Below are 11,682 nucleotides of genomic sequence, written 5' to 3'. Positions count from 1 at the left end.
CTCATTTTAAAAGTTACGTATAGCATTTCTTTATTTGCTAAAACTAAAATAATGGGTTTAGGGGATTAAGTGTATAAGAAGTATTAGTTAAATATTATTTTTGTCCAAAATCGACAGAAAATGTTTAAAAATTGAGTAAGTGAGATAACTGGGTACAGATTACAGATTTGTTGTATAAGGGTGATTCTCCACGTAGCGCAGGATTTGTTTTATGAAATTAAATAAAATTTGTTTATCGTTTGATAATGACATACCAATATATTTTTTAAAGATAAAGGGTTCAGAAAGAAAAGTCAATGGCGGGCCGGAAAAATTGGTTACAATTATTTTAAAGAAATTGAAAGAGATATTTGTTAATTCCATAAAATATTTACATTTAGATATAAATTGTTCGGAAACAAAAATCATTTATCCAGAAAGATTTCCTGGCAGAATTATTATTGCAATAATAATATCCCTATCGAAAATTCCGATATAGGTACCCATACAGTAAACTTCATAAGAAACTATATAAAAACTATATAGAAAACTATATAGTAAACTATATAGAAAACTACATGGGAAACTATATCGTAAATTGGGACAGGTAACGATATAGTTTCCAATATAGGTTTCTATGTAGTTTCCCATTTGCTTTTTAAGAGATAAAATACTTTTTATATTTCATTATAGTAATATTATATGTAACATGGTCTATGAAAAGGGATATTACGTGTCAAAAAATCATTTTTTACTTTTTTGTTGATTCGCATAGAGTTTGAAACGCTCTTTAAGATGATGAAAACCAAAAAGTCATAAATTGATTCAAATTTTTTAAAGTCAAAAGAAACAAGAGTAAAAATACGAAAAAACTGATTTTTTGTTATTATACAAATTAAAATAAAGAAGACGATAATTTTTTATTATTTAGAAATGTCGACAGTTTCTTTGACAACTTTCAATAGTTAAACTTCAAATTTAATATCATATTCGTAATCAGCGTCCTCAAAAAACTTATTACTGTACGTTATTTGGCAAATATTAGCGAAATATAATATAAGAATGGCATTTTTTAACATGATTCAAGCATAAACGTCTTTTTTCAATTAATAACACAATTTATCAGTAAAAATAAGTTTTCTTGTAAAAAGAAATTATACAATTTTACAATTACTCATGAGTAAATGGTAATTTTCTTCGGCAGTCGTATATTTTTTGTGACATGTAGCCCCAAAATGCTTCTAATTTGTCTTCATTGACACTCCCATCCTTAGTCCTCTTTGCAATTTTATTGCGTAAGTGATCTGAAATTAAAAAAAGATATTAAATCCTTATTAGTAAAATCAGACTTATGTCTGTACATTGCATGAAATTCAAAATTTCTATTATATTTCTTCTTTTTACACTATAAGAAATGCGAAAATACTATTAAGAAAATTATGTGTGTATGTGTATCCCTAGTAGAAATTTGTCGTGGCATAACTAGATTTATTCAAGTTACTGTACAGTTTTAATCATGGAAGTTTAATCTAGCTTAACTGGCGAATTACAAGACAGCTACTGCATAACACTGTTAAAGAAAATATAAAGTTGAACTTGATTATTACTGCATAGAAGTCCTGTACAGTTATTTTCATGGCACTATCAAGACGTTCCAAGAAATTATGTTCCAAAGTTTGTCGTGGCGTTAGCGCTACCGCCAGTTTCAGTAACTAAACAATTGTGTATTGCCATTTTCGAAATATTTTCCATAGAATAAATCTTTTGGTTTTACAGTTTATAGTTTTATATTTTTCATTTTGTTCTTTTATTTTACTGTTGACAACTAAATAACAAATTTTTTAAATTATTTATTATTACAATTTTGATTTAATAATAAAAATTTCTTTTAAATCAAAATTTAGTTTTAATGAAAACTCCTTTAGAAAAAAAAACTTTTTTAAAATTCGCTTTAATTAATCGAGTTAATTAAAATAACTAATTTTTTAAATTCAGAAGACAATTTCTTTTCAAGATTATATACTCTTATTATATGTACAAATATTAATTTAACAATTAATTAATTAATTAATTAATTTTTAATTTTTATTTATTTTTTTTTTTAATTTGTTGTTATTTATCTACCTTCCATTGGATCAAAATTTTCCATTTTACAAATAAATAATTCGGAAGGAAATTTTCTACTATTTCTAAAGTGAGGTTATATTTTACATTGATGTATTGACTTTGACATAGTATAGCTCTCCGATCTGTATAACAGAACTGTCTATAATTAATGACAGTAGCCAGTAACAATTTATTTCTAATTCCTTACGGAAAAAATAGTCATAATTCTAGTTATACCCGCGAATTATTTCTTTCATTGTACCGTGAAATTATGTTTCAAAGTTTGTCGTGGCGTTAGCGCTACCGTCAGTCCAGCAACTTTTGAACGTTTGAACTGAATTAGTTCTTCATATTAGGGTTTACTTATAAGTTTGTAGTGTGATAAAATAATAATATTTATTTCAGTGTTGTGCTTAATTCAAGTTAAAAGTGAAAAAATGACATGTGTACAAGAATCAGTAATGTTTATATTTTTTTTTTAATTATGTAGTTATTTAAAAATAATTTTACAGATAATTCATTATAAATCATTTATTATACGGAACAATAGATACACCAACAGTAAAAATATAGTTTCGTAAAATTTTAATTTATTTAATTTGTTGACAAAAAAATTTAACGTTATATTTTCAAATTTGTACGTGTTTAATACAAAACGTCAATATAAAGAAAGTTTTGACATTTCCAAGTGAATTATTTTGTATAGTTTTTCAACAGGACTGATGATCAGAAACTGTAAAATTTGACTGGACAATAACTTGAAGAAATTAGCGTGACATCACTTTATAGTTTTTAGCCAGTTTAACTGTAAAGTTCTTCGAAATTTTCCAGTGGAACTGTCCAGTGCCCTTAAAGATACATACTATGACAAAGGGCTTAGGGGGTTAAGTGTGCAAAAACTGCCCCCGCATCTATTTTTCTCAAATTTGGCCCATATATTACTATCCATATGACTATAACTTTCTGCAATTTTGAACTCAAAATTCGCTTTTTTGGGGGAGTTATGGAGGGGGAAAGCAAAATCAAAAAACTTATTTTTCTCGAAAACTACTGAACCGATTTTAATGAAATTTTAAAAGGTTGTAAATATAGATAAGACGATTTTAGAAAAAAAAATCAAAATTTTTTTTTCAAAAAAAATTTTTGAAAAAAATTTTTGAAATTTTCAAAATTTTTTTCTAGGGTTATTTTTTGAAGTGACCACTTTCTCTTTTGTTGTAAAAAGTACCTTATAATGTCCCCTTTAACATATATTTTTTCCAAATTTTTTAAAAATATAGTTTTTGAGTAAAATGTCAAAAACCACCACGTACGGTAATGCACATATATACATATGGGCAATTTCATGTGATAGGGTATAGCCAAATAAATATGGAAAAAGTGACCCGAATATATTTTTCCCATTCATTCCTACCCACTTAAAAATAACTTTTTGAAATTTTTAACTCCAAATTTTGAGTTTTTTGGAACTTATGGAGAGGAAAAAAATCGAAAAACGCATTATTCCCAAAAACTACTGTATGCATTTTAATCAGCTTTGAATATGTTGAAAAGACAATCAAAGAGATTCCAAAAAAAAAATTCAAAATTTTTTTTCAAAAATTTTAAAAATCTTTTTTTTTTGAAAATTTTTTGAAATTTTCAAAGAAAAATTTTCTAGTTCTATTAAAGTGACATTTTTATGTATTTTCTCATTTCATTCTCTTATGTGATCTACTTAATAAAAAAATTTTGTCCGACATGATTTCAGGGTGTCACGGTAAATAACTCAAAAACATACCCGGTACATTTTTATGTTGTATGTAAATGATTAATTTTAAAAAACCTGTCAAATATTTTTGCAACTTATTACTAGTGGGTTATTGAGGTTGCTAAATACAAATCTGAAGTTGATATAAAAAAATATTTTTAGACAAACAAAAAAATTTGGAAAATTTTAAAATCAAATTTTAGGATTTTTTGAGTTTTTTTACCGTGTTACACTCTAAATATCTCAATATTCAAAGCTGATTAAAATGCATACAGTAGTTTTTGGGAATAATGCGTTTTTCGATTTTTTTCCTCTCCATAAGTTCCAAAAAACTCAAAATTTTGAGTTAAAAATTTCAAAAAGTTATTTTTAAGTGGGTAGGAATGAATGGGAAAAATATATTCGGGTCACTTTTTCCATATTTATTTGGCTATACCCTATCACATGAAATTGCCCATATGTATATATGTGCATTACCGTACGTGGTGGTTTTTGACATTTTACTCAAAAACTATATTTTTAAAAAATTTGGAAAAAATATATGTTAAAGGGAACATTGTAAGGTACTTTTTACAACAAAAGAGAAAGTGGTCACTTCAAAAAATAACCCTAAAAAAAAATTTTGAAAATTTCAAAAATTTTTTTCAAAAATTTTTTTTGAAAAAAAAATTTTGATTTTTTTTTCTAAAATCGTCTTATCTATATTTACAACCTCTTAAAATTTCATTAAAATCGGTTCAGTAGTTTTCGAGAAAAATAAGTTTTTTGATTTTGCTTTCCCCCTCCATAACTCCCCCAAAAAAGCGAATTTTGAGTTCAAAATTGCAGAAAGTTATAGTCATATGGATAGTAATATATGGGCCAAATTTGAGAAAAATAGATGCGGGGGCAGTTTTTGCACACTTAACCCCCTAAGCCCTTTCTACTAGGGATATGTCCGCTAATTTTCGACCGCGCATCACGGAAAAACGGTTCTATCGTTTGAAGTAAAACTTGGCAGTATTTTAGGCATTTAGCCTAACTTAAAATCATAGCGATATTAAATTATAAAATATTAATATGATCGGAAGTTATGCCATTTTTTCAAAATTCGAAATTTTTAATAATTCTATTAGGTCAGAATATTAACAACATGCAAAATAATAATATGAGACTTTTGTCAGTATATTTTACAAAATTCAAAATTGCTATTATATTAGGGGAGAGTGAGGCAAACCGGACCGGTCTCAATATTTCCGAAATGGCGAAATTATCAAAAGTGTTGTTTACAAATTTTAAACAACCATGTTTAGTATACCTTATTTTTCCAATCTGACAGTTTTAGCTTGCGTTTGTACGACGAAGGAAGCAAAATTTTTTTTTTAGTTTTTTTCTACACTTTTACGAATTTTTTCTTAAGGGAATTCTGAGGAAATCGTGTAATATTTCCAAATATTAGGTCTTAGGTTTTGAAGGTACACACCTCAGGAATATTTACCATCAAAAACTTTGATGAATTTGTAAAGCAGGCAGGCAGTAGGAGCTGTGCTAGCGCCTTTATGTGTCTTCGGTTATAGGTCTTAGGCTAGATAAGTGTGACTGGGTTTTGATCCCCGTATGTTTCGAATTTTAATTTAATTGTAATCCTACAAAGTATTTAGGCTAAATAATTAATTATTTTATTAAATTTCACTATAATTAGTCTAGCTACTCCAGAGTAACAACATTTATATTATTGGAATAAATAATTGCAAATACCAACGTTGGTGTTGATAAACGTTGTCAAATAGTATATTAAGCAACAAGAGGATAAAGGCAGCCATTTCTTTACGGTGATTTTTGTGACACGAGTGACACTTGTTCTTTACCCTAAAAGAAGTATGCTTAATTACCTTGAATGATCTTGCATTTTTCTGGCGTTAACAACTTCCTCTTTTCCTTATCGTGAATGCATCTACTTGGATCTAACGACCTTAATTGCAGTTCGGAACGACCCCATAGTATTTCCGCAAGGTCTTTTACAAAAATCGAGTCCCTTTGTCGATTTAGACGCTCCCATACATCAATATGTATATAAAAATTTAAGCCAATGTGGAACTGTCATGTAAAATAATAAAATAAATAAATAAAATAATAAATTTTCAATTATCTGAGATTGAAGAGAGTTATCTGAGTTATCTGAGAGACAGTTGAACTTGAGGTGTCTTTAGTAGGATATCCTTAGGATGCCTATGTCAAATCAAAGGACGTCAAAAATATATCTTACATCTTAGAGATATATTGTGACCATAAGGTGCCTTTCAGGTGATATGCGAACAGGCATAGGGGAGCGTGGGCTACATTGTACCAGTGTTTTCAGTAAACCACTTCAATTTTTAGAAAAATAACTGAATGAAATTTTTTCTTATTCTATATAAAAGTTTGTTTTACACAAACAGACTATGTCTAAAAGTTTCTGGCACGAATATTTATTATTTTCAAAGAATAATTCAAAAAACTGTTTTCCACGTAAAAAGGAAAGAAGTTAGTCTAAGTATAATGATGTTTATTTTTGAAATATGAATTTTAAAAAATTTGTAAATTTTTAATTTAGTGTCAGTGCAGGTATAGTCGGACACTTTCGTGTTTTTTGTCAAATAAATAATAATGCATTGTAATAATCACTTTAAATAATACACTGGACGTAAGTGTAAAGTTTACATTTTAAGAAAATAGTTTTATTTTACAAAATAATTAAACAAGAAATATTTCATTCATTATTTTAAAAATCATAGTGTCCAAATATAGATGCAAACCATTTTCAAGTAGAGCAATGAGTTGCCCAAAGTTTTGTTGATAAGTAATTATAAATATTATAACTCATAGGATTTAAATATTATATTATTAATTTCTAATAGGCTTAAATTCAATTTTACAGCAGGAAATAATTAATTATCTTTTTTATTTTATAAATCAAAAACTTATGATTTATTTTTCTGATTTCTTTTTTAGAAAGAAGTGTCCGACTACTGAAGCATTAGTAATTTTTAATTTAAATGCTTATATTTGATTAAATATTTGTAACAAAATTATATGATTTGTAATCCTGAAGAACTCCTTTAATTGATAATCTGCTTTTAAACATATTATAGCTATTTGTTACATCAAGAAAAAAAGCATAATATAAAATCGTATTCTTAACTTTCCGACTACCCGTGTGGAAAAATATTGTGGCAGTCAATTGCATTATAATTTAAAAATTTTTTTTTGACTTTAACACACCCTTTATTGAAAAAAGACCTTAGTATCAAAAGGCTAATCTGACCAAAACATCAGGCCTGTCCAACCTAGTAAAAATGTGCAAATCGGTGCAAGGCGGGTTCCATAACTTTTTTCCCCCGTAACGAGTGTGCACCGCATATCGTAGATTTTACTTTTCCTCTTCATTTTAACCACAATATTGTCCCAGTATGCAATGTGTTAGAATTGCTATAGTTGAAGAAGGGTTCGAACAAGGAGAGCGAGAAAATATGTTGGACAGGCCTAATTTATATCGACAATTCTTGTCTCATTCGAAAGAGAATCCAAAACTATTATTAATTTCATTCTGATAAGAATGATGTGAATCCCATGAGAATAACTGCAAAAAGCGTATTTTTATATGTAAATTTGAATTTTTTGAAGGTATATAAAAATTAAAACATGCTTATTTTACTTTCGATATTGATAAATATAAGAATGAAAATATTGAGTGATAAGCGTTAAATCCTTCTATAGTTTAATTGTTAGTAGTAAAATAAATGATCATGGGAAGGTGAAGAATTGAAAAATTCAATGTATCGTCAAAATTGCGACGTTTGGTTGGCTAAGATTTGCCAACCTCATCAGGCCAAATTTATTTAAAAAGAAAAACACTTCAATATTTATAAAGGTTGAAAACAACACTATACACTATACTGAAAATATGTTTAAAGAATATCCTACCAGATTCGTTAAAACATAAAAATCACGTTCTAACTCGTCAATATAAAAAAGATTTCATTGAGAAAAAATATTTTTTTATGACAATTTCCACATATATCAAAATTAAAAATGAAAAATTTCATCATGTGAAAGGAAGACATTTCAACACACTAGTTCAGTGTCAACTGAAATAAATTAAAATTTGCTATTTCGAGAAAGTCAAAAGAATCAAGATAAAGAAAAAGTCAATGAACTGAATGTAAACACAGTTTTATCATAGAGGGAGCAAGTTGTGTTATTGTTGTGTCATTATAGACAAGAGTCTAAACGTCTGAGAAGAGGAAAAAAGGTTCTGCTTAGAGTGAAAATATCTTCCTTTCTACACTGAAAAAATTTTGAGTACCGTGCAATCCCAATCGTCGGAAAGTGGAGGAACTATAGTTTGGATGTGCTGCGTTCTCAATTCGGGAAATCTACGTTCCCATGTCGGTGGCGCTGAACACCCAAGATTTGAGACTCAAATCCTTGAGACTGCAATAGCCGCATCTTGGGCGCTCAGCACGCCCGAGTTGGAAATGCAGCTCCTCCAAACTAAAGTCGTATCGCATTCGTAAATTTTCGGTCTACTTGGAACGGCTCGTCACCCAAAATTTTTTCCGTGTATTAATAGTGGAATGATTTGTTTTTATATGGATCATTTCAGATATTCGTCGTTTTATAAAATTTTGTTCATTGTCCAAAATTTTGGCATTTTCCCAATCGAAGTCATGATTACAATTAATTCGATGGCGGTAAACTACAGAGTTATCATTTACTTTTTTATGTTCATTTATGCGAGTTAACAATGGCCGTTTTGTTTCACCTATATATGTTGCAGGACAATCTTTACAGTCAAACTTGTATACAACATTTGTTCTGTCCCATTTTTTAAATGCATCTTTACCAAGTCTAATTATAGAATTGGAGTTTTTATTAATAAGTGGAATCGCAGTAAAATGAAACTCTTTGAGAATATTTGACAACTTAAAGAAACATTTTTCATTGAACGGTAAACAAACCTTCGGGATTTGACTGTAAATACTAATTTTATTTCGATTATTGTTATTATTATTATTAACCTGAGAAAATTTTATATTGTTTGTACGAATTTTTATATGTTTATCAATAAAATCCAAAGGATAGTTATTATTTTTTAAGATGGATCTTATCTTATTTAAGTTATCAAAATGAAACTCTTTGTTGGACAATGAAATCGCTCTATCAACCAGATTGTATACAATATTCTTTTTTTGTTGGATTGGATGATCTGAAAAATAATTAATGAGTCTATCTTATGAAGTTGGCTTTTGATACCAATTTGTGACAATTTTGTTGTTTTTTCTAGTAAGTTTTAAATCAAGAAAATTAATTGAGTTATCCTTTTCTTTCTCAATTGTAAATTGTAATTTTTAATTGTAGGCATTGAAAGTATTGATGACTAAGTTGAAATGTTAAATTTTGCACGTATTTGACGTTTTGTACTGTTAATCACGGATAAATTCATGCGTTTGAATAGAACGTGAAGTAGGATCCTCTCCTTCCGTCGTAATATCGAGATTTTGAAGTCCCGAGTTCGTCGTTATAACGAGAATCGAGTGTAACTTGAATTATTTGAATCACATTTATTTAACTCAAATAAATTTTAATTGTATCAATTAAATAATTAATTGATTCTAATAAACGAATTTATTTAATGCAAATAATTAGTTATTTGAAACAATTAATTTATTTATTTCACTCAATTAGTTGGATATATGATATAAATAAAAATTATATGATATTTATATCTAATTATTTACGTTAGAAAGATAATACAATTGGACTGTTTTGGCTGTTTAATATTTAGCCCTAGTCTCCCTTATATAAAAACTTTTTTTTGTCCTACCTGCACGGAAAGTATGTCATTTCGGGCACTTAGAGCGGGCGCAAAATATATAATTCCACCCAGGGGCAGGGGAAGCGGGCGCAAAATATTTTGCGCCTGCTTCCCCTTCCCCCGAACAGACGGAGAGGATTTTGCGCCCGCGTGTTAATTATTCGATTTTCTTCATTAAAATGCGATATTTTCGATTTTCTTTTTATGTTAACTATAAAAATGCAAACATTTTTAACTTATTTTATTTTGTCTATAAAAATGTGCAATTTTTTTAAATTTTCTCTAAAAAAATTATGACAAATTTGGTTTTGTTCCCATTTCGGTTGTAAAAATTGTCAATTTTAAATACATTGTTTTCTTATTTCTATATTAAAACTTCTATCATTATAGACTTCAAAGAGTTAACATTTATATAGGGTTTAATTTTTAATTAATTTATTTTTATATAATCTTTACAATTTCCCTGACTAATTAAAAAATTTCCTGACTTTTCCCTGATTTCCCTGACCTATTTATTTTTCCCTGACTTCCAGGTTTTCCCTGACCAGTGGCCACCATGAATTAGTTGCCAAGGAATTGCCAAGGAAACAAAATCGATTTTCAAAAGCTTAATTTTCTATTGGCATCCAACAAAAAACCAAGGTTTTGAAAATTGATTTTTCAAATTATTAAGTAATATTTATTTTAAAAAATATATTTTTTTTAATTAATAGAATATATTAATTGAATTTTTCACCTCTGGTAAAACAAAGGTGAAAGACTGATAAAAATTCCCTCAGCGTATCTCACAGTGGAGGAATGCCTGTGAATGTCTTTATGGGAGAGGAGCAGGTACTTATAGAGTCAGTGTAACAGGTCACAAGCGAGAAGAAATCACTAGCATGCACTCTGGCGGCGCTTGTCGGAAATGTTTTCTGGCGCGCATGCATATCATGACATTATCGACACAGCGCTGTGCAACCAACGTTGCGCCACTTCCGACAAGCGCCGCCAGAGTGCATGCAAGTGATTTCTTCTCGATTGTGACCTGTTACACTGACTCTATAAGTACCTGCTCCTCTCCCGCAAAGACATTTACAGGCATCCATGGACGTAAGAAGTAAATGTACGTAGCACTAGGCTGCGGGGTTTAGACCGTCGTAGGTAAGGGGGAAACAGTTCTTTGCGCATGGATTGGTGGAGACTCGGTAATTGGTCAATCTTTTGTCACATATATAGCAGACGATAACGTACATATTTGTTTGTTGTCATCGTTGGTGACTCTAAACTTATCAACAGAAATTAATAGTTAATGTTTCTATTAATTATATAATAATGAATTAAATATGATTAACGGTGTTGCAAGATCTCTAATATTTCGAGGTTATGTGAGACCTTCGATTATGCCCAACAGAATAAAACAGCGACTGGTTTAAATGACGTGAAATAGGTGAACAAACATTTTTCAATTAACTTTTAAATAATCACAGACACTTTTTACAAAATATGTCAACTACAATAGGTAAGCATCTTCTAAATTACAATAATCGAAAATATTGTTCAGATTCATGCAGTAATGCGGTTATAAAATGAAAAATTGGAAGGTAATGTATAAAGCAAACGATATCATAATAGCTGTGCCATTGTGCTCGCTCTGCATGCTTCTGCCCTCTACTGGTCACTGGCTATAAGCACTTCTTGCAGCCTGTCAATGTTACTTTCCAACCTTTCCAATTTTTCATTTAAAAAATCTTTTCGATTATTGTAATTTAGAATGTGCTTGCCCGTTGTGCGTTGGCAGGTTTTGTAAAAAGTGTGTCTGAGTTTCAGAGAAATATTAGTTGGAAAATGATGTTTATTTACCTATTTCACGTCATTCCTCTAGTTAAAATTTATTTATTTAAAGTTTATATTTTTTATATTAAATAATGATACAGGGGCAAATAGTAGGTATAGTAATTTAATCAATAGTAAATTACAAATTATTAAGTAATAAATATTATATAATACGTATTTAATTGTTAAAGTAAAG

General features: G+C 28.8%; 1 protein-coding gene across 1 annotated transcript in view; it reads right to left on the bottom strand.

The window, feature by feature from the left end:
• Positions 1-1,177: 1,177 nt before the first annotated feature.
• Positions 1,178-11,682, bottom strand: part of LOC122503242 — a 29,984-nt gene continuing 19,479 nt past the window's right edge. The window contains exon 3 of the mRNA XM_043613717.1: positions 1,178-1,283. The gene's annotated coding sequence lies outside the window, so the exon portion shown is untranslated. The remainder of the gene's footprint in view (positions 1,284-11,682) is intronic.

The sequence above is a fragment of the Leptopilina heterotoma genome, unplaced genomic scaffold, assembly GCF_015476425.1.
Source record: "Leptopilina heterotoma isolate Lh14 unplaced genomic scaffold, ASM1547642v1 Lhet_251, whole genome shotgun sequence".
NCBI classification, from domain to species: Eukaryota; Metazoa; Arthropoda; class Insecta; order Hymenoptera; family Figitidae; genus Leptopilina; species Leptopilina heterotoma.
The sequence above is the reverse complement of the archived record's forward strand: the minus strand, read 5'-3'. Positions and strand labels throughout refer to the sequence as shown.